This window comes from Scyliorhinus torazame, chromosome 10, assembly GCF_047496885.1.
Source record: "Scyliorhinus torazame isolate Kashiwa2021f chromosome 10, sScyTor2.1, whole genome shotgun sequence".
In the NCBI taxonomy this organism is placed as follows: domain Eukaryota; kingdom Metazoa; phylum Chordata; class Chondrichthyes; order Carcharhiniformes; family Scyliorhinidae; genus Scyliorhinus; species Scyliorhinus torazame.
This window is the reverse complement of record NC_092716.1, coordinates 78,247,517-78,272,206: the sequence shown is the minus strand read 5'-3', so window position 1 is coordinate 78,272,206 and position 24,690 is coordinate 78,247,517. Positions and strand designations below refer to the sequence as shown.

At 49.5% G+C, this 24,690-nt stretch overlaps 1 long non-coding RNA gene across 1 annotated transcript in view; it reads left to right on the top strand.

Moving 5' to 3' along the window:
• The window catches only part of LOC140430661 (uncharacterized), an 89,763-nt gene that overhangs the window by 17,004 nt on the left and 48,069 nt on the right, over window positions 1-24,690 (top strand). The window lies entirely within an intron of this gene.

Sequence of the window (24,690 nt, the reverse complement as noted above, 5' to 3'; positions counted from 1 at the left end):
CTTCTGGCCCAACCAGCAGCGCCGGGCAGCCTCTTGTTCCCGTCCATCCCCCATGTCACGTGCATTGGCTCCCCCCTCGCCATCCCCTTCATCTGGGAAGGAGTTCCCCTCATCCTGACCGTCCTCCTCCAGCACTTCCCCCCTCTGCTGGGCTACGCTATGCAAGACGCAGCAGACCATGACGATGCGGCCGACCCTCGCCGACGGGTACTGGAGGGCCCCTCCAGAGCGGTCCAGGCATCTGAAGCGCATCTTGAGCAGCCCAAAGCACCTCTTGACCACACCCTGGTCGCTGCATGGGCATCGTTGTAGCGTTGCTCCGCGTCGGTCTGTGGCCTCCGTATAGGCGTCATCAGCAACGACCGCAACGGGTAACCCCTGTCGCCCAGCAATCAGCCCCGCAGCCAGTAGGAGGTGTCCCTCGAACATGGCAGGAATAAACGATTGGGCCAGTATAAAGGAGTCATCCACACTGCCAGGGTACCTGACGCAGACGTGCAGCATTGTCATCCTGTGGTCGCAGACAACCTGCACGTTCATTGAATGTGTATCCTTCCTGTTTAGGCACATGATCATTTCCTCCGAGGTGGGCCGCATGGCGATGTGCACTCCATCGATCGCCCCCTGCACCATGGGCATCTGGGCAACAGCAGCGAACCCCGCTGCGCGGGCATCCTGGTAGGCGCGGTCCGCAGGGAACTGTATGTACCGGTCCGCGATGTTGTACAGGGTGTCGGTGATGGCCCAGGTGCACCTGTGCACCGATGGCTGGGAAATGCCAGACAGGTCCCCACTCGGCGACTGGAACGACCCCGTCGCGAAGATGTTGAGGGTGACCGTCACCTTGATGGCCACCAGGATGGCATGTCCACCCCCGGTCCCGCATGGTGCCAGGTGTGCCATCAGGTGGCAGATGTGGGCAATGGTCTCGCGGCTCATCCCCAGTCTCCTCCTGCACGCCCTGTCGGGGAGGTCCTCGAAGGACATGCAGGGCCAGTACACACGGTGTCGCACCGGACGCCTCCGTGGCCGTGGTACACCCTCCTCCTCCTCCTTCCTCTCGGCATCCCCGTACTGTGGCTCCCGCATGGCGTGGTGCCCCTCCTGCGCCTCTCGGGCATGCGGCACTGCGACCTGGGCACCTTGCACTTGCCCCACTGTGGCCCGCTTCTGTACTGCTGGCTCCACCACCTCCCTGTCACGCCCATGCTCCAGCTCCCACTGGACCTCATGCAGGGCAGCAGCACCCGCCACGGTGACCAACAACGCTGGAAGATGGCTGAACATTGTACGATCTGTGGGGGGTGGGTGTAGACAGGGTTTCATCATTGGTATAACCCCCTCCACGCCCAGGTGCCATGGGCAGCATGGCAGGCCCGGTTGCCAGCACGCGCTCCGCCCCCGCCCCCTCGGCGCCCTGGCACCTATTGGCCGTCCCTCCTGCCAGGGCCACCGTCTGCTGGCACTGCCCTCACGAAGGGGCTGCCGTGTGTGCCGCCCTGCAGCCACCCACCAATGGGTGCCGCCGGTCTGGTGGGGGAGGGGGGGGTCTGGCATACATCAGAACGGCCGGGCCCCCTGGGCCACGACGGCGGAGGGGCTGGGTGGACGACCGCGTGTCCGTCGTCATGGCGGCCCGTGGCTCCCACCGCCTTCTGTGCCCCCACCGCCCACACCACCCCCCATCCCCACCCCCACCCCCGGCAACAAATGTGTGGGGCCACCCCCCCGCATCCCCCCCCCCCACCTCCCCCTCTCCCCGCCCTCTCCCTCCCCTCCCCCACACCGCACACAGACACGGCCATCCCGCTCCCCGTCCCAGGGTCCCCACCCCCAACGCCATCGCGCACCACCCGCCCCCCCCCCCCCCCCGGGGGGGGGTCTTCCCCACGTCGTTACCCACCTCCTCCCTCAGCGTCAGCCAGCACGACTGGCTGACCCTGTTTTATAGCATGTTGGAACGGCACCGGCGTGACATCCGGTCGCGCCAGCGGGACTCCATCCCATCTGGCCCGGACAATTGCTGGCCCACCGGAGAATCGCCGCTATGGCCGTTTGCGGCGATTCTCCGTGCGGTCCGGCGTCTTTCGCGCGTGGCCGTTTTCACAGGGGTGGGAGAATCGCGTCCCGGCGTCGGGGTGGGGTGCCGCGATTCACGCGGCGCCGCGGTGATTCTCCCACCCGGCCGCGGGTCGGAGAATCCCGCCCAATATCTCCTGGATCAACAAGTATGCTGAAGTTGATGGTGGTTCTCAAGAGAGCTGACAGAATTTGCATGCAGAATAAAAAGTAGACTTGGAATGCCAATGTGGTGGAGATTTCTAATCAAACAGCAGAATGAGCATCAGTAAAAGAGAATATCAGTTACTTCATTAGTACGGAAAGAAGAACCAGAAGTGAAAAAAGAGCTGTTATGACAACAGAAAAGTCAGTTAACATAAAGACAATCTAAAGCTGATCTGGCAAGGTGGGATGGTCTCCCTTTGTCACTGGCGGGTCGGGTACAGGCGGTTAAAATGAATGTGCTGCCGCGATTCCTGTTTATTTTTCAATGCCTGCCGATTTTCCTGCCAAAGGCATTTTTTAGAGAGATTGGGAATTATTACCTCGTTCATATGGGGAGGGAAGGTAGCCAGAATTAAAAAGGTGCTGCTACAGAGGGGAAGATAGGCAAGGGGCTTGGGTCTTCCGAACCTGATGTATTATTACTGGGCGGTGAATGTGGTTAAGGTACAGAGCTGGGTCAGAGGGGTTGACTCCCAATGGGTCAGAATGGAGGAGAGTTTGGGGAGGGGGTCGGGATTGAATGTACTAGCGACAATGCCGCTCCCGACAGCCCTGGGGAGATACTCAGGGAGTCCGGTAGTAATAGCTTTGTTGAGAATTTGGAGGCAGTTTCGACAGCACTTCGGGTTGGGGCCAGGGTCAAGGGAAATTCCGATTCTGGGGAACCATAGATTTGAGCCAGGGTCGTGGGATAGGAGGAGAAAGGAATTAGGACACTAAAAGATTTGTTTCTTGGGAGGTTGTATTGCGGGATTGAAGGGGCTGGGAGCGAAGTATGGGCTGGAGCAGGGGGAAATGTTTAGATAGATGCAGGTTCAAGACTTTGCCAGAAAGGGGATACAGAGCTTCCCAGTAGAGCCGGCTTCCACATTCCTGGAGGAGATGCTGATGACAGGGGGACTGGAGAAGGGGGTAGTATCGGTGGTTTACGTGGCTATTTTGGAGGAGGAGAAGGCGCCGCTAGAAGGGATCAAGGCAAAGTGGGAGGAAGAATTGGGAGAGAGTATGGAGGAGGGGTTCTGGTGTGAGGTGTTCCGGAGAGTGAACACCTCCCCTCATGTGCAAGGTTGGGGCTGATACAACTAAAGATGGTGTATAGAGCACACCTCACGAGGGCAAGGATGAGCCTGCTCTTTGAGGGGGTAGAAGATGTGTATGAACGTTGAGGGCGGTGGGGGGGGGGGAAACCACGTTCATATGTTTTGTTTGCTGTCCAAATCTGGAGGATTACTGGAAGGAGGTGTTTAGGGTAATCTCTAAAGTGGTGCACGTGAAACTGGACCCGGGTCCTCGGGAGGCCATATTCGGGGTGTTGGACCAGCTGGGATTGGAAACAGGCGCGGGGGCAGATGTTGTAGCCTTCGCCTCGTTGATCGCCCGAAGGCGGATCTTGTTAGGGTGGAGATCAACCTCGCCACCCTGTGCCCTGGCGTGGTGGGGGGATCTGCTAGAATTCTTGACTTTTGAAAAGGTCAAATCTGAACTGAGGGGAAGGATGGAGGGGTTCTACAGTTCATGGGCGTTATTCATAATGCACTTTCGAGAATTGGATCACATCGAACATTAGGGGGTTGGGGGCTGGTAGGGTTGGGGGGGGGGGGGACTGTGTGTGTTAATGGTGACTATGGGTGATTCCTGATTCCTCTTTGTCATCTGTTTATGTTAAACTGCGGGCTAATGTTTGGGGGTTTGGTGGGAGGATGGGATCGTTGTTATTGATATGGGGATTGACATTACATTCGTTACTGATTATTGTTTATTGTTGGGTGTAAATCTGGGAGAAAATGTGAAAAAGGAGGAGAATAAAAAAATATTTAAAAAAACATAAAGTCAATCTCAGTTTTCAGGTTGATATACACCCCAAGCAAAAGAAACCCTTTCCGTTTCTTGTTAATTTTGTACCTTTCCTATCTTTGATCTCTCCACCGCTTTATCTCTTCTCGCTATCTGCCATTTATTCTCCATAACAACTCTCCATGTTATCTTTTGTTTCCCTTGTTGACATTCTGTGACTCTTCAGCCCCAGCCTCTGTGATACTCACGAGCATCCTCAGATTGCTTCTTCATAAAAGTGGGTCATGCCAAGTATATAAAACTTACAATTTCACACCAAATGCGGGATAAACAAGTTACAGTGTTAAAAAACACTACCATGTGCGTTGTACCTGATCATTCATCTCTTTTGCACTCATTTCTAAACACCATTGAATATTCTTCAAGTTGGCGAGATCAGAGGAGGCTTTTAAACCTCCTTCAGTGCCATTGTACAATGTGTAATAAAACATACACATGAGAATAAAGCACATTCAAACAGCAATTCCACCATCCGTTTGATGCTCAGTTGTATGGAGCAGATTTTATAAAAGGTAGCACTTTTGGAAAAGGCAAGTTTTGTTTCCTGGCTATTTCCGCATGACTAGATTAACTTTAACCACCTGCCCCTTTAGGCCGACATAAATGTAAATCATTATAATTCAACTCCAATTCTAACAGCCCCAAGGGATACTTGTATGTCGTTAGTGTTCTCGTGTCCCTTTCCCGATCGATTGAAATTGAATCAATCCTACACAAATGAAAGGATTTTCCCAAAGGCGGTTTATTCAGGGCGAGGTAATGTTTCATTAACACATCAGAGGTCACTGCTTGTGTAATATTTGCATTGGATCAGTAGGTCAGCTGATTACAACATAAGGCGGCTCTTCGTGATTCATTAGATATTTCAAAATAAATAGTTTTAATAGATTGATGTAGAGAACACCAAGGTCAAAACGAGTGTCACTGAAATCTCTTTGATTGAGACATTGTTATACTTAACAACAGTTCCAAAGTGACCCCAACTATCTGTAAATCTCACTCAATATAATGTCCGGTGGATTATCAAAATAACAGCTTGAAATAGCGCCATGAAAGGGTTTCAAACTGAAGATAAAGTAAGGTTAAATGCAAAGTAAATGTCCTGCACACAGGTTCATGAACTTGACATAGTTGAACTGTTTTAGAGAGTTGGGACTCTTTTGTTTTTGTTAGAGATGTTTTTTTAAGGTACAATAAGTTCATGGCTAAATACGACATTGCTGAAGGGATATGCGAGTAAATTCGTCCCAGACCTCCACATGGAATTCTGCACTGACTACCTAACAGGCCAGGATGTACCAACCTGAGGAGGGTGGCAGGACACTCTTCTCCAATCCATGTCCAAACAACATAAAAAAAGACCCAAAAGCGATTCACATTAACTTTAAAGTGATAACTGGATTCACAATGAGGGTTAAAACAAAGGGTTAAATTAGGGTTAAAACAATGAGGCCTAGCATAGCGATTATATTTTGCCATTTCATGTCGAGTTCTGTCCATTCTCAAATAAGGCTTTTGCTCCTCCAAGTGGAAGAGTTTACCAACTACAATTCTACACAGAAAGTCTTCATTACAAACAATGCACATTAATGGTTCATTGATTCACATTTTTTCATACCCATTTCCAACGTGAGGTATTTTGCTTTTGGCACTGAAACCAGACAAAAAGCAAGAGATGTTGGTCACACGTGGACTATCATTGTATTTGGCAGCCCTCTATTCTGTTCAGAACGATAATTGAAACAATATCATTGTATACATTCGGAATCATCAGTATGTCCAATGCACTAGACCGCTTTTGGAATTTATATTTTTTTAAATCGGTTTAAAATGTAACTAGCCTAAATATGGTGCAATATTGTTAGGCTAGTATGTGGACTGAGGTTCTGGAAAGTGTGTTCAAGTTCCCCCTGCTGTAGCCTGGTGGGGGGGCGGGGGGGGGGGGGGGGCGGGATGTAGAATGAAATAATTCATATATCTGCAATAAAATGTTTCAGAACTTATCATGAAACTACCAGATAGTTAAAAAAAAAGTTGCATTTGATCCGTACGGATATCTTTCAGAAACCTCTACTGTCCTTCTCTGGCTATCCCCACAACTATGTCATTGACATTCCAGCAAGTCACTAAATTTGATCAAACCACAGTAATATTGGATGAACCACCATGCTTTGACTTAGTCATCGGGCATGAAGGTGCACACTGGTCAATCAATCGTGCGGCACCCTCACTAAACTCTGGGAGCTTGTGCCAAAAGTGTACCACAGACTAGTCAAGCCTGACATAGTGGTACCCATCGAATCATATCTTACAGCCAATGTCACACGCTCCTCCATCACCATTCCTCAGCACAATGATATACAGTCAGGGAAGAATATCCCAAGGAGTCCTCAACATTGACTCCAATCGACGACTTCCGGGTGCGGCGATGACCAGCTAAGTCGCACGTTTCGGCAGCTCCCGGTGGAACGGACTTTTGGGCTCTTGATAGGAGCCCCAACGGCAATTTTAACGGCTAAAAACACCGTGCGGTAAACCAGAAGGGAATTCCCCCTGGACACGGATGGAAAAAGGAGAGGAAAGTGGCCGGATTGCAGCGGATCCTTTGGAACAGCGGCAAGGAAGGCAAGCAAAAACCAAGATGGCGTCGGAAGGTGGCAGTTTCACATGGGGCCCTGAACAACAAGAGTTCTTGAAATGCTGCGTGGAAGAGATAAAAAAGGAAATGAAGAAAGAGCTGTTAGCCTCGATACTACAGGCGATCGAAGGGCTAAAGGAGGAACAAAAGACCCAGGAGCGGGAGCTTCGGGTCGTGAAGGCGAAGGCAGCCGAGAATGAGGATGATATACAGGGCCTGGTGGTGAAGACGGAGATACAGGAGGCACATCAGAAACGAATTGTGGAGAGGTTGGAGGCACTGGAAAACAATGCAAGGAGGAACAACCTGAGGATTCTTGGTCTTCCTGAAGGTGTGGAGGGTGCGGACGTCGGGGCATATGTGAGCACGATGCTGCACTCGTTAATGGGAGCGGAGGCCCCGGCGGGTCCGTTGGAGGTGGAGGGAGCATACCGAGTTATGGCGCGAGGACCGAGAGCAGGAGAAACTCCCAGAGCCATAGTGGTGAGATTCCTCCGTTTTAAGGAGAGAGAAATGGTCCTTAGATGGGCGAAGAAAACTCGGAGCAGTAAATGGGAGAACGCGGTGATCCGCGTTTATCAAGACTGGAGTGCGGAGGTGGCGAGAAGGAGGGCGAGCTTTAATCGGGCCAAGGCGGTGCTTCATAAAAGGAAGATAAAATTTGGAATGCTGCAACCGGCAAGACTGTGGGTCACATATCAAGGGAGGCACCACTACTTTGAGACGGCGGATGAAGCGTGGACTTTTATTGTAGAAGAAAAACTGGAATGAGTGGATTATTAAAAAGAACGTTTGGACAAAGTGGTGGGGCGAATGTGGGGGGCGAAGAGGGGTTTTATGTTCTAATCCTGCGGTGCGGTAACTTTTCTCTCTCCCACAGGGGGTGATGGGGGGAGGTGGGGAGGGAGAGGAGATGGGGCGTTGGCCATGGGGGGCGGGGCCAAGGGAGAAGCGCGGGCTTGGCTCCCGCGCGATGATAATTATGGCGGGAATAGAGAAGCAGGAAGGAGGGGGCGTCGCACGGTGCGAGCCGTGGTCACGGGGGGAAGCCGAGGTCAGCCAGAGTTTGCTGACTTCTGGGAGCAACATGGGGGGAGTAATTACGCTAGCGTGGGGTCTAGCGGGGGGGGTGGGAGGGGGGAATTACTGGGTTGCTGCTGCTGGGGAAAGGGGGGAGCGGGTACGGGAGAGGATGGGCGGGGGGGCACCGCCTGGGGGAGATACAGCTGCGTGGGAACTGGGTGAGAAGCTGGAAAAAGATGATGGCTAATCGGCAAGGGGGGGGGTGGGAAGCCCCCCAACTCGGCTGATCACGTGGAACGTGAGAGGGCTCAACGGGCCGATAAAGAGGGCACGGGTACTCGCACACCTTAAGAAACTTAAAGCAGATGTGGTTATGTTACAGGAAACGCACCTGAAACTGATAGACCAGGTTAGGCTGCGCAAAGGATGGGTGGGGCAGGTGTTCCATTCGGGGCTAGATGCGAAAAACAGGGGGGTGGCTATATTAGTGGGGAAGCGGGTAATGTTCGAGGCAAAGACTATAGTGGCGGATAACGGGGGCAGATACGTGATGGTGAGTGGCAAACTACAGGGAGAGACGGTGGTTTTGGTAAACGTGTATGCCCCGAACTGGGATGATGCCAATTTTATGAGGCGGATGCTAGGACGCATTCCGGACCTAGAGACGGGAAAGCTGATAATGGGGGGAGATTTTAACACGGTGTTGGAACCAGGGTTGGATAGGTCGAAGTCCAGGACTGGAAGGAGGCCGGCAGCAGCCAAGGTGCTTAAAGATTTTATGGAGCAGATGGGAGGTGTGGACCCGTGGAGATTCAGTAGACCTAGGAGTAAGGAGTTCTCGTTTTTCTCCTATGTCCATAAAGTCTATTCGCGCATAGACTTTTTTGTGCTGGGTAGGGCATTGATCCCGAAGGTGAGGGGAACGGAGTATACGGCTATAGCCATTTCGGATCACGCCCCACACTGGGTGGACTTGGAGATAGGGGAGGAAACAGGAGGGCGCCCACCCTGGAGAATGGACATGGGACTAATGGCGGATGAGGGTGTGTGTCTAAGGGTGAGGGGATGTATTGAAAAGTACTTGGAACTCAATGACAATGGGGAGGTCCAGGTGGGAGTGGTCTGGGAGGCGTTGAAGGCGGTGGTTAGGGGGGAGCTGATATCAATAAGGGCACATAAAGGGAAGCAGGAGAGTAAGGAACGGGAGCGGTTGCTGCAAGAACTTTTGAGGGTGGACAGACAATATGCGGAAGCACCGGAGGAGGGATTGTACAGGGAAAGGCAAAGGCTGCATGTGGAATTTGACTTGCTGACTACAGGCACTGCAGAGGCACAATGGAGGAAGGCACAGGGTGTACAGTATGAATATGGGGAGAAGGCAGGTTGCTGGCACACCAATTGAGGAAAAGGGGAGCAGCGAGGGAAATAGGGGGAGTGAGGGACGAGGAAGGAGAGATGGAGCGGGGAGCGGAGAGAGTGAATGAAGTGTTCAAGACATTTTATAAAAAATTATATGAAGCTCAACCCCCGGATGGGAGGGAGAGAATGATGGACTTTTTGGATCGGCTGGAAATTCCCAAGGTGAAAGAGCAGGAAAGGGTGGGACTGGGAGCACAGATCGAGGTAGAAGAAGTGGTGAAAGGAATTAGGAGCATGCAGACGGGAAAGGCCCCGGGACCGGACGGATTCCCAGTCGAATTCTATAGAAAATATTTGGACTTGCTCGCCCCGGTACTGACGAGGACCTTTAATGAGGCAAAGGAAAGGGGACAACTGCCCCCGACTATGTCTGAAGAAACGATATCGCTTCTCTTAAAGAAGGAAAAGGACCCGCTACAATGCGGGTCCTACAGACCAATTTCCCTCCTAAATGTGGATGCCAAGGTCCTGGCCAAGGTAATGGCAATGAGAATAGAGGAATGTGTCCCGGGGGTGGTTCACGAGGACCAAACTGGGTTTGTGAAGGGGAGACAGCTGAACACGAATATACGGAGGCTGTTAGGGGTATTGATGATGGCCCCACCAGAGGGTGAAACAGAGATAGTAGTGGCGATGGATGCCGAGAAAGCATTTGATAGAGTGGAATGGGATTATTTGTGGGAGGTGTTGAGGAGATTTGGTTTTGGAGAGGGGTATGTTAGATGGGTGCAGCTATTGTATAGGGCCCCAGTGGCGAGTGTGGTCACGAATGGACGGGGATCGGCATATTTTCGGCTCCATAGAGGGAAAAGGCAGGGATGCCCTCTGTCCCCATTACTGTTTGCACTGGCGATTGAGCCCCTGGCGATAGCGCTGAGGGGTTCCAAGAAGTGGAGGGGAGTACTTAGGGGAGGAGAAGAACACCGGGTATCTTTGTATGCGGACGATTTGCTACTATATGTGGCGGATCCGGCGGAGGGGATGCCAGAAATAATGCGGATACTTGGGGATTTTGGGGATTTTTCAGGGTATAAATTGAACATGGGGAAGAGTGAGCTGTTTGTGGTGCATCCAGGGGAGCAGAGTAGAGAAATAAAGGACCTACCGTTGAGGAAGGTAACAAGAGACTTTCGTTACCTGGGGATCCAGATAGCTAAGAATTGGGGCACATTGCACAGGTTAAATTTAACGTGGTTGGTGGAACAGATGGAGGAAGATTTCAAGAGATGGGATATGGTAGCCCTGTCAATGGCAGGGAGGGTGCAGGCGGTTAAGATGGTGGTCCTCCCGAGATTCCTCTTTGTGTTTCAGTGCCTCCCGGTGGTGATCACGAAGGCTTTTTTTAAAAGGATTGAAAAGAGCATCATGGGTTTTGTTTGGGCCGGGAAGACCCCGAGAGTGAGGAAGGGATTTTTACAGCGTAGCAGGGATAGGGGGGGGCTGGCACTACCGAGCCTAAGTGAGTACTATTGGGCCGCTAATATTTCAATGGTGAGTAAGTGGATGGGAGAGGAGGAGGGAGCGGCGTGGAAGAGATTAGAGAGGGCGTCCTGTAGGGGGACTAGCCTGCAGGCTATGGTGACAGCCCCATTGCCGTTCTCACCGAGGAACTACACCACAAGCCCGGTGGTGGTAGCTACACTGAAGATTTGGGGACAGTGGAGACGGCATAGGGGAAAGACTGGAGCTTTGGGGGGGTCCCCGATAAGAAACAACCATAGGTTTGCCCCGGGGGGAATGGATGGGGGATATGGAATGTGGCAAAGAGCAGGAATAACGCAACTGAAAGATCTATTTGTGGATGGGAAGTTCGTGAGTCTGGGAGCGCTGACCGAGAAATATGGGTTGCCCCAAGGGAATGCATTCAGGTATATGCAACTGAGGGCTTTTGCGAGGCAACAGGTGAGGGAATTTCCGCAGCTCCCGACACAAGAGGTGCAAGACAGAGTGATCTCAAAGACATGGGTGGGGGATGGTAAGGTGTCAGATATATATAGGGAAATGAGGGACGAAGGGGAGACTATGGTAGATGAACTAAAAGGGAAATGGGAAGAAGAGCTGGGGGAGGAGATCGAGGAGGGGCTGTGGGCGGATGCCCTAAGTAGGGTAAACTCGTCGTCCTCGTGTGCCAGGCTAAGCCTGATTCAGTTTAAGGTATTACACAGGGCGCATATGACTGGAGCGCGGCTCAGTAAATTTTTTGGGGTGGAGGATAGGTGTGCGAGGTGCTCGAGAAGCCCAGCGAATCATACCCATATGTTTTGGTCATGCCCGGCACTACGGGGGTTTTGGATGGGGGTGACAAAGGTGCTTTCAAAAGTAGTGGGGGTCCGGGTCGAACCAAGCTGGGGGTTGGCTATATTTGGGGTTGCACAAGAGCCGGGAGTGCAGGAGGCGAGAGAGGCCGATGTTTTGGCCTTTGCGTCCCTAGTAGCCCGGCGCAGGATATTGCTAATGTGGAAGGAAGCCAAGCCCCCGGGGGTGGAGACCTGGATAAATGACATGGCGGGGTTTATAAAGCTAGAGCGGATTAAGTTCGTCCTAAGGGGGTCGGCTCAAGGGTTCACCAGGCGGTGGCAACCGTTCGTCGAATACCTTGCGGATAGATAGATGGAAGGGGAAAAAGAAGGCAGCAGCAGCAGCCCAGGATTTGGGGGGGGGGGGGGGGGGGGGAGGGGTGGGCGGGGGGGGGGGGGGGTGTAACTTGTGACAAGGCAGTTGCCAATTAGGGCTAGTTTTTATTTTTGTTATTTAATATTTATTCTTTTTTTGTTTTTTGTTTATATAAAATAGGTCATTGTTATTTGTGCTGTTATGATATTGTGTAAAGGATGCACAATGTACTGTGTTGGTTGACCAAAAATTTTCAATAAAATATTTATTAAAAAAAAACATTGACTCCAATCCCATTAAGCCTCATGGCATCAGGCCAAACATGGACAAAGAAACCTCCTGCTGATACCACCTACTTCCCCCTCCCCCAAGTTGACGAATCAGTGCTTCTCCATGTTGAACAATAATTGGAAAAAGAACTGAGGACAGGAAGGGCATTAAATGATCGCTGGGTGGAGGGCTTCAATATCTATCACCAAACGTGGGGCAGTAGCCGAGTCCCATCAGATTGAGCCTGTTGCAGGTGGTGAGAGAATCAACAAGAGGGGGAAACTTACTTGAGCTCACCCTCGCCAATCTACCTGTAGTCACATATGTATCCGTGATTGTACAGTAGGAGAGACCACCGCACAGTTCTTATGGAGATGCAGTCCTGCCTTCACACTGAGAGTGCCGTGCACCATGTTAGAATGATAGAATGGTTGTGATGCAGGAGGAGGCCATTCGCACCTTCATGTCTGCACTAGCTCTTAGCAAGTGAAACTCACCTAGTTCTATTCCCCTGCCTTTTCCCCGTAGTTTTGCATTTTGTTTCTCTTCAGATAATGAACTAATCCTCTTCTGAAGGCCTTGATTGAATCTGCCTCCATCACACTCTCAGACAGAGCATGCTGGATTCTAACTATACGCTGCATCAAAATGTTTTTCCTCATGTCAATCACCATAAATTGATGTTCTCAAAGTTTTCTCAACTCATCTGCTAATGATATCTCTTTATCTACTCTGTCCCGACCCCACCTCCCCAATCAATTTTGAAGACCTCTGTCAAATCTCTTCTTCATTTTCTCTTCAAGGAAAGCAGCTCCAGCTTTTCCAGTCTATCCACATAATTGAAGATTCTTACCCTGGAACCATTCTTATAAATCTTTTCAGCATCCTCTCTCATGCTTTCAACTCCTTTTTAAAGTGTAGCACTCAGCAATGGACACAATAGTCCACTTGAGGTCGAACAGAGATTTATCACAACTCCCTTGCTTTTCTACTCTATGCCACGATTTATAAAACCCAGGATTTCATATGCTTTGTTCAGCAATTTTTCAACCTGCCACGATGTTATGGGCCAGGACTTAGAAACTCCAAAGTGTATTTTGAAGCTCACCTGACCGATAACTTTGATGTTGAATTTGGCTAGGATGAGCCTTCACTTTAGGTGTGATTCAGCAGACTTCCCAGGCGCATTGATCAAAACAAAGTTCATTATAAGAATGTAGTTAACATATATAAAACACTTAGCAAGAATTTATCAATTACAAACATGAAAAAATACAACAGCTTCAGTGATCTATGTATATAACTCTTAATGAATCCCCCTTAGCTGTTCCAATTCAATACAAAATCCAATAAAATCAAAACCCCTTTCAAGGACGTGGTCCAGCACACTTGAATAATCTCACTTCAATGGGACTGATCCTTTCCCTGAGATTCTGATCCAGTTTCCAACCAGCAGATTCAAAACTCCTTCAGGAAAGCAACTGTAGCTTTCAGGTTACAAAGGCAACGTGCCACACCCAATGTGCTGTCAGTTCAATGGAACAGCTTTAGAATATGTAGCCACTTAAAATGGCTGATTCCCGATTAGAATGGTCAAACTCCGATCTAAAATGGCAAACAAAAGAGGCTGATGGGAAAATCAGCCAACAGGACTCAAACGGACAGCTGCAGGTAAAACAGTGTATTCGGCTCTGGGGAAGTCAGCCCAGACCGATACCTGCAGCCATCAACATCACAACAACCCAGCCATCTGCATATTAAGCAGCCATCCCCGGGAACAATTCTATACATTAGCAACATAAAGCCGATCCAGACCTTTCGGCGCCAGCAGGGGCTGACACAAAGGAAGGTAGACGACCACCCCCCCCGATCAAGGAATCAAGTGATTGGGACCAAGTCCAATCACTTGGAACCAGGTACGAGGTCCGCCCCGAGAGGCGGGAAGCCCCTGGGAACTATTAGAATAGGGGCCAAGTTCAGATTGACCCTTCTCTTCCTGCTCGCAACCTTCGAGACCCTTCGACAAAGAAAACCGTAAGTGTTACTCCAGCGATCGCTACCAGATAGGCGCTCCTGACTATCGACTTGTACCAGCCTTTGAATCCCGCAGGCCAGAACCAATTCGAAAGACCATTTGTTTCCCTGACCTGGTGGGCCATTTCCAAAGTTAAGTATTGGCCTTTAGTGGTAGGTAGTAGTCTAGAAGTAGGATTATTGTATAAGTATTTATTGCTGTATATAATAAATGAGCGTTGATTTAACTCTTACTAAACAGTGTGTTGCATTATTAATCATTACTTGGACTTGAACCACGTGGCGGTATCAGAAAGATACCTGGCGACTCATGAGCAAAGGTGACAGAATAAGAATAAAGTAAACTGAGGCTAAAACGAGCAACAAATACAACAGAGAAAACAGGGAAACTTGATGCAGCTTAACACAATGCTTCTTCTTCTGCAGTCCAAAAAACAAACCGAAAATGAAACCAAAAAACTAAGCCCCCTCTCACCTGACAGCCACAGTCCAAATGACATCACTGAAGCCATGCTATAGGGACACTCACACACCAATAACCTTCAATGATTTGTGCACGTGTATCCCAGGTCCCTCTGCTCCTGCAGCCCCTTTAGAATTGTATACTTCTTTAAATATTACCCCTCTTCATTCTTCCTGCCAAAATGAATCACTTTGTACTTTGCTGCAATAAATTTCATCTGCCTCTTGCTGGCCATTCCATCAGATTGTTTATGTCCCTTTGAAGTCTAATATGATCTTCCTAAAGTACCTCCAAGTTTTGGGTCATCCACAAATTTTGAAACTGTCCTCTGGACACCCATGTCTAGGTCATTAATATATATATTAACAAATGCAAGGGTCCTAATGAACCCCAATACATATCTTCCACCAGGTCAGAAAACTACCATTCACCAGTACCCTCTGTTTCCCACCACTCCATGTTTGCTCACTTAGATGCTTTTCACTTCCTCTCTTACCCTTCTATATCGAGCCTGGTTTTCAATCACATTCTCCACCTAATGTGTCATACCCATCATGTTTCTGCTCCATCTTACTCTCTATCTCTTTCATCACTCAAGGAGCTCTGGACTTATTTGCTCTATCTTACCCCCTCGTGGGAATGTACTGGTTATAAAATCATAGAATTTACAGTGCAGAAGGAGGCCATTCGGCCCATTGAGTCTGCACTGGCCCTGAGGTTACACGCACTGGCCTGTAATTTCCTGGTTCATCTCTACTACCCTTGATGAATAATGGCACCACATTAGCTGTCCTCCAGTCCTCTGGAACTCCTCCTGTGGCCAGAGAAGATTTGATAATGTTTGTCAGAGCCACTGCAATCTCCTTCCTTGGCTCCCACAGCAACCTGGGAAACATCCCGGACGCGATTCTCTGCTCCCGCGCCGTTTCAGAGAATCGCCTGGGTCGCCAAATTTTCCCGCGACGCTGGTCCGACGCCCTCCCGCGATTCACGGAAGCGGCCAGATCAGCACAATCGCGTTTTGCGTGGCCCAGTGACTCGCCCGTGACAGCCAAAATGGCGATTCACCGGTACCCCCGCGATTCTCAGTGCTGGATAGGCCGAGCGACCTGCCCAAAACAGCGGGTTCCCCCCGACGCTGTCCACACCTGGTCGCTGCCACCGGGAACAGCGCAGGAACGCTGGGGGGGCGACCTGCGGGGAGTGGGAGGGAGGATCCTGCACCGGGGGGGGCCTCAAATGGGGTCTGGCCCGCGATCGGTGCCCACCGATCATTGGGCCGGCCTCTCTTAAGGAGGACCTCCTTTCTCCCGCAGCCCCGCAAGATCCATCGGACATCTTCTTGCGGGGCGGACTCGGGGAGGACGGCAACGATGCATGCGCAGGTTGGCGCCGGCCATCCCGTGCATGCGCGGGTGATGCCAGTTATGCGGCACCGCCTTTACACAGCGCCAAGGCCTGGCTCACGTAAATGTTGTGGCGCCGCTCCTAGCCCATTTTCGAGCCCTGAATCAACAAAGAACAAAGAACAAAGAAATGTACAGCACAGGAACAGGCCCTTCGGCCCTCCAAGCCCGTGCCGACCATGCTGCCCGACTAAACTACAATCTTCTACACTTCCTGGGTCTGTATCCTTCTATTCCCATCCTATTCATATATTTGTCAAGATGTCCCTTAAATGTCCCTATCGTCCCTGCTTCCACTACCTCCTCCGGTAGCGAGTTCCAGGCACCCACTACCCTCTGCGTAAAAAACTTGCCTCGTACATCTACTCTAAACCTTGCCCCTCTCACCTTAAACCTATGCCCCCTAGTAATTGACCCCTCTACCCTGGGGAAAAGCCTCTGACTATCCACTCTGTCTATGCCCCTCATAATTTTGTATACCTCTATAAGGTCTCCCCTCAACCTCCTTCGTTCCAGTGAGAACAAACCGAGTTTATTCAATCGCTCCTCATAGCTAATGCCCTCCATACCAGGCAACATTCTGGTAAATCTCTTCTGCACCCTCTCTAAAGCCTCCACATCCTTCTGGTAGTGTGGCGACCAGAATTGAACACTATACTCCAAGTGTGGCCTAACTAAGGTTCTATACAGCTGCAACATGACTTGCCAATTTTTATACTCAATGCCCCGGCCAATGAAGGCAAGCATGCCTTATGCCTTCTTGACTACCTTCTCCACCTGTGTTGCCCCTTTCAATGACCTGTGGACCTGTACTCCTAGATCTCTTTGACTTTCAATACTCTTGAGGGTTCTACCATTCACTGTATATTCCCTACCTGCATTAGACCTTCCAAAATGCATTACCTCACATTTGTCCGGATTAAACTCCATCTGCCATCTCTCCGCCCAAGTCTCCAGACAATCTAAATCCTGCTGTATCCTCCGACAGTCCTCATCGCTATCCGCAATTCCACCAACCTTTGTGTCGTCTGCAAACTTACTAATCAGACCAGTTACATTTTCCTCCAAATCATTTATATATACTACAAAGAGCAAAGGTCCCAGCACTGATCCCTGTGGAACACCACTGGTCACAGCCCTCCAATTAGAAAAGCATCCCTCCATTACTACTCTCTGCCTTCTATGGCCTAGCCAGTTCTGTATCCACCTTGCCAGCTCACCCCTGATCCCGTGTGACTTCACCTTTTGTACTAGTCTACCATGAGGGACCTTGTCAAAGGCCTTACTGAAGTCCATATAGACAACATCTACTGCCCTACCTGCATCAATCATCTTAGTGACCTCCTCGAAAAACTCTATCAAGTTAGTGAGACACGACCTCCCCATCACAAAACCGTGCTGCCTCTCACTAATACGTCCATTTGCTTCCAAATGGGAGTAGATCCTGTCTCGAAGAATTCTCTCCGGTAATTTCCCTACCACTGAAGTAAGGCTCACCGGCCTGTAGTTCCCGGGATTATCGTTGCTACCCTTCTTAAACAGAGGAACAACATTGGCTATTCTCCAGTCCTCCGGGACATCCCCTGAAGACAGCGAGGATCCAAAGATTTCTGTCAAGGCCTCAGCAATTTCCTCTCCAGCCTCCTTCAGTATTCTGGGGTAGATCCCATCAGGCCCTGGGGACTTATCTACCTTAATATTTTTTAAGACACCCAACACCTTGTCTTTTTGGATCACAATGTGACCCAGGCTATCTACACCCCCTTCTCCAGACTCAACATCTACCAATTCCTTCTCTTTGGTGAATACTGATGCAAAGTATTCATTTAGTACCTCGCCCATTTCCTCTGGCTCCACACATAGATTCCCTTGCCTATCCTTCAGTGGGCCAACCCTTTCCCTGGCTACCCGCTTGCTTTTTATGTACGTGTAAAAAGCCTTGGGATTTTCCTTAACCCTATTTGCCAATGACTTTTCGTGACCCCTTCTAGCCCTCCTGACTCCTTGCTTAAGTTCCTTCCTACTTTCCTTATATTCCACGCAGGCTTCGTCTGTTCCCAGCCTTTTAGCCCTGACAAATGCCTCCTTTTTCTTTTTGACGAGGCCTACAATATCACTCGTCATCCAAGGTTCCCGAAAATTGCCGTATTTATCTTTCTTCCTCACAGGAACATGCCGGTCCTGTATTCCTTTCAACTGCCACTTGAAAGCCTCCCACATGTCAGATGTTGATTTGCCCTCAAACATCCGCCCCCAATCTATGTTCTTCAGTTCCCGCCTAATATTGTTATAATTAGCCTTCCCCCAATTTAGCACATTCATCCTCGGACCACTCTTATCCTTGTCCACCAGTACTTTAAAACTTACTGAATTGTGGTCACTGTTACCGAAATGCTCCCCTACTGAAACATCTACCACCTGGCCGGGCTCATTCCCCAATACCAGGTCCAGTACCACCCCTTCCCTAGTTGGACTGTCTACATATTGTTTTAAGAAGCCCTCCTGGATGCTCCTTACAAACTCCGCCCCGTCTAAGCCCCTGGCACTAAGTGAGTCCCAGTCAATATTGGGGAAGTTGAAGTCTCCCATCACCACAATCCTGTTGTTTTTACTCTTTTCCAAAATCTGTCTACCTATCTGCTCCTCTATCTCCCGCCGGCTGTTGGGAGGCCTGTAGTATACCCCCAACATTGTGACTGCACCCTTCTTATTCCTGATCTCTACCCATATAGCCTCACTGCCCTCTGAGGTGTCCTCTCGCAGTACAGCTGTGATATTCTCCCGAACAAGTAGCGCAACTCCGCCTCCCCTTTTACATCCCCCTCTATCCCGCCTGAAACATCTAAATCCTGGAACGTTTAGCTGCCAATCCTGCCCTTCCCTCAACCAGGTCTCTGTAATGGCAACAACATCATAGTTCCAAGTACTAATCCAAGCTCTAAGTTCATCTGCCTTACCCGTAATGCTCCTTGCATTAAAACATATGCACTTCAGGCCACCAGACCCGCTGTGTTCAGCAACTTCTCCCCGTCTGCTCTGCCTCAGAGCCACACTGTCCCTATTCCCTAGTTCTCCCTCAATGCTCTCACCTTCTGACCTATTGCTCCCGTGCCCACCCCGGTCGGGATAGGGTCCGTCGTGAACCTCGACGGCGTCTCCATTTCAGAGAATCGCGCCCTCCCACCTTGTCTGGGGATATATCCACTTTCTAGGTCTGTTAAAACTGTTATACTCCCTCCCTCTCAATTATACCGTTCAAGTAAATCACTTTCTATATTCCTCTAGGGATTCCGCTGTTTTGAGTCCTTGGTTAATGCCTTCGGCATTAGATGATCATTTGAATAGAAACAATGCGCAGGGGTACGGGGAAAAGGATGTTTGTTTGGGAGCCTTCTGCATCCTAACAATTCTATGATTCTGTGACATAACACACGCATTGCAGATTTTTCAGTGACAGTATTTATTTTCCCCTCTAACCGCAGGTGTGGGAGTTGAGCCAATGTTACAGTAATGTGGCTGAGAGGGTTTAGGGTCCTGCAACATTCTGTACATTGACTGAGGGTCAGGAGTCACAATGCTGCATCTGGTATCTACTCCCTTCAACAGTACTCCCCAGAACTCTGTTCCTGCTTTAATTGAACACATTGTTAACAAGTTTGAAAAACAATACATCATCGTACAGGTGCAAAAGGAAATAATTTATTGGACTAAATGCAGCTTGTGAATGGTTTTATACATTGCAAAATTGAAACAGCTGCCTGGTGAAGTAATGATGGAATTAATAGGCCTCATTTATTTATTAATAATAATAATAATAATAAACACTATTCCCCTCGCCTTACACAGGTGTCCCCACTTTTCACTATATGTGTATCAGTATTTGCTTGTCATATGTTAAAGGAGAACCCTTAAATGTCAGCAAGTTTATTTCTTTTCCAGCTTAGAATGTCACTTGGCTACGGGTTTCAGTCTCACTCCAGAGACCCAAATTCCATAATCTAGGCTGGCACTCAGTACTGGGAATACGGCAGGGAGTGCTGTACAGTTGAAGCTGCCATCTCTCATAAATTGTTAAACAGATGCCCCATCTGCCTGCTCAGGGACCTAAAAGACTTCCTGTCACTATTCAAAGAGAGCGGGGCGAGTTCACCTGATGTTCTGGATAACATTCACCCCTCAAATCACATCACTAAAACAAATGATCTGGTCAGTGTCACATTGCCATTTGTGGGAGGTTGCTGTGCACAAATGGACTCCCATGGTTCCAACTACTAGACTGCAACAATGGGCAGAGATATGGCAGATGGAATTTAACCCGGACAAATGCGAAGTGTTGCATTTTGGCAGATCCAATTCAGGTGGGAGCTATGAAAGAAATGGCAGAACCATCGGGAGCTTAGCCACACAAAGGGATCTGGGTGTCCAGGTCCGTAGATCTTTAAAAGTGGCAGCACAGGTGGAAATGGTGGTAAAGAAAGCTAATGGTATGCTTCTCTTCATAGGACACAGTACCGAGTATAAAAGCTCTCAAATTACACTATATAAAACGTTGGTTAGGCCACATTTGGAATACTGTGTCCAATTCTGGTCACCACACTACCAGAAGGATGTGGAGACTTTGGAGGGAGTACAGTAAAGGCTTACCAAGCTGTTTCTGGTATGGAGGGTATTAGCAATGGGGAGAGATTAAATAAACTGGGATTGTTCTCCCCAGAGAGATGGAGGCTGAGGGGCGACCTGACAGAACTTTATAAAATTATGAGGGATATAGATAGGATGAACGGTTGGAGGCTTTTTCCCAGGGCGGAAATGACAATTACAAGGGGGCACAAGCTCAAGGTGAGGGGGGGGGGGGGGAAACGGTTCAGTGGAAATGTGCAGGGGAAGTTTTTTACACCGAGGGTGTTGGTGGCCTGGAATGCACTGCCAAGTGAGGTGGTTGAGGCAGATACTTTAGCGACCTTTAAGACTTATCTGGATAGATACATGAATAAATGGGGTATAGAAGGCCTTTGGTCTAGATAGGACAACGGGACCGGCGCAGGCTGGAGGACCATAGGGCCTATTCCGGTGCTGTTTTGTTCTTTGTATACTTTGTAGACTTGGAAAGAGCACCCCACTTAAGCCCACACCTCCAACCTATCCCCGTAACCCAGTAACCCCACCTAACCTTTTTGGACACTAAAGGCAATTGATCATGGCCAATCCACCTAACCTGCACATCTTTGGACTGTGGGAGGAAACCGGAGCACCCGGAGGAAACCCACACACACAGGGAGAACGTGCAGACTCTGCACAGACAGCGACCCAAGACGCGAATCGAACCTGGGACCGTGGAGCTGTGAAGCAACTGTGCTAACCATTATGCTACCGGGCTGGCCCCAAATTCTAACCTTTTTTCAGTGAAGTAACATGGCATAAATTTTCTTCTCCTTTGTAGTTAAGGTAGCCACAGTCCTCAATGACCACAGTGGCGATTTAACCTGAGGATTGCCCCACCACAGGCAAGATTGAGAACACAGCGTCTTCATCAATAACCACAGCTTGTGTGGGAATTGAACCTGCACTGCTGGCCTCACGAACCAGCTATCTAGCCAAGTGAGCTAAACAACTATGTAAAGCTAAACCACCATGTTATGCATGTATAGAAACTGGGCGGCATGGACATGCGGGGCTGAAGGGCCTGTTTCCATGCTGTAAATATCTATGACTCTATGATTCTCTGTATGTTTTGTTCTGGCTTGCCATACTTTGCAATGCAGTGCATTGTGGGAATCGCAGGATCCATGTTTTCTTATTCATTTGACTGCAACAGCAATAAAGAACAATTGTGATGTTAATCACCTCCTGTGTCTACTTGTGTACTGATTAATCTTGGAAAGTACCAGGCCCAAAAATGTAACAGTTCATTTGACTATACCCGAACCATCTTCTCTTTAAAGACAGCCCATATTGTTCCATTATAGTTTGTACCAATTTATCTGGGCTAGATCCATTCTCACCCCATTGACGTTGACCTTCCTCTCAATTTATTAATTTTAGCCTGAATTGCTCCTTCTCTTTTTCTAGAGCCAACCTGAACCTTGATACCGTGATTATTGTCCCTTAAATGTTCCCTTGTCCCAAGAATCTAAATCCTTCCCACTGGTCTTACAGTGACTCACTCTTTCTCATCACTCCTTCCATCTTCGTGTCCTCGTGCCCCACCCACTGGTCTCACAGTAACTCTCTCTTTCTCATCACTTCATCCATCTTTGCCGCGCTCTCGCCCCGCCCACTGGTCTCACAGTGACTTTCTCTCATCACTCCTTCAATCCTCTTGCCTCTCCTGTAGGTCTTGCAGTCTCTTTCTCTTTCAGTTAAAGAAAACAAAATTGTATGGGATGTAGCCACCTAAATTGGCCAACTCCCGATTTAAAATGGCGAACGGCAAAGGCTGATGGGAAAGTCAGCCAACAAGACAGAAACCAGCGGCTGCAGGTTTGCTGTGTATTTACCTCTGCAAAAGCCAGACAACATCGATACCAGCGGCCATCAGCATAACAAAGTAGCAGCCATCTGCATACTGATGAGCAATCCCCGGGAACAATAAGTAACATTTTGGACACACAAAGCAAAGCCAGACTCCTCGGCGCCAGCAGGAGCCAACACAAAGGAGGTGAACAAGCACATCAAGACCGCCCATCGATCAGGGAACCGCTCCAGTATTGGAGAAAATCCGAACCAAGCGATTGGGACAAAGTCCAATCACTTGGGACCAGGTATAGGGTCCGCCCCGAAAGGCGGGAAGCCCCTGGGGACTATAAGAGTTAAGCCCCAAGTTCAAATCGCTCTCTTCAGCAGCTCCTCTTCGCTCTCTTCTTCCTGCCCGGGTCACCCAGCAACACAAACCAACATTGACCATGACCGGTGCAGTGATCATCGACTGACGTAAATCTTAATTCAACGCTCGCTATGAGATAGGCGCTCCTAGCTACCAACCCGTACCAACTTCGAATCCCGCAGACTCAGAACCCGAACGAAAGGCCATTTGTTCCCCTGACCTGGTGGGCCAGTTCAAAGTTAAGTATAGGCCTGTTAGTTGTAGAAGTAGCTTAGACGTAGAATTTGTGCATGAGTAGCGATTACTGTGTATAATAAATGTGCTTTGATTTAACTCTTACTAATCGGTGTATTGGATTATTGATCATTACTCAGACTTGAACCTCGTGGCGGTATCATAAAGATACCTGGCGACTCAAGAGCAAAGGTAATAAAACAGAGCAATTGAACCAAGGAGAAAAATCAGCAACAGGGATACCACATGTAGTTACTTTATTATAAATATGGCCACATTGTCAGTCTGGCCCTGCATTCCATTTCAGAATGGGGCAGCAATTGAAGTCACTGCAGTATTGAACACTATGAGAAAGCTTCCACACAACTTCATTAATTATAAACAACGAGATGTAATTTTTAACCGTATATTGAGATTTTTCATGTGATACTGAGTTTTGAGGTAGAGGCAGAGTTTACCTGAGGTGGAAATCTCACCTTTGTCCCTTTAAATGGCAAAAGACTCATGGTTAAGTTTAATATTTTGACCCCTTAGTTTTGCTGATTATCTTTAAATATTTAAATGTCATCTAGGAGCAATGCCGTAGACAAACTTTTGGTTTGCCCAGCACATGGGAGCTCATGATCATCAGCTGACACCATAATTAGCTTTAATTGGCATCTTTTGATAACTCTGGTGAAACATTTTCTCATATATCTCGAGTTCACCGCCATTCATTCTTTAGAGGCTTTAGATGACTAAATGTAAGGGGTGGAAAATTAGAATGTATTTCCTTTTTTAACAGGTCAATATTTTAAAGGAAGGGGCGGGATTCTCTGATCCTGAGGCTTAGTGTTGACGCTGTTGTAAACGGCGTCGCATTTCCCGACAGCGTCAACATGGCCTCAGGAGCAGCGATTCTGACCCCTACAGGGGGCCAGCACGGTACTGGAGCGACCCACGCCACTCCAGCTGCTGATCCCAGCGTCAGATAGGTGCTGCGGGTCTGCTCATGCGCAGTGGGACCGTCACGATATCCGCGCATGCGCGGTGTCTCCCTTCTCCGCGCTGGCCCCGACACAACATGGCGTAGGGCTACAGGAGCCGGCGCGGAACAAAGGAGGCCCCCAGCCCGAGATGCCGGCCCGCCGATTGGTGGGCCCCGATCGTGGGCCAGGCCTCAGCGGAGGCCCTGCCCGGGGTCGGGTCCCCCTCCCCTCCCCCACCAGGCCTCCCCCGGATACATCCACGGCAAGATCCCGTCGGGTAAGACCAGGTTAGAATGGTGCCAGCGGGACTTGGTTTTTTTTGTACGGCCGCTCGACCCATCCCGGGCGGAGAATCGCTGGGGGGGGCCCTGTAGAGCGGCCCCCGACCGGCGGCGCGCCAACCGCGCCGGCGCAAATGGCGGCGATTCTCTGCTCTCCGGAGAATCGCGTCCCGGCACCGGGGTGCGATTCGCGCCGGTCACGGCGATTCTCTGGCCCGGCCCCAGGGTGAGAGAATCCCGCCAACGGTTTCTGTGAGATTTGCATAATACATTGATGCAGTTTAGAATTAAACATTGGATAACAAATATTTCTAGAACAAATGCTTTTTCCAGAAAATACCTGTATGCATTAAAAAAATCGACTGATGAGCCACTCCC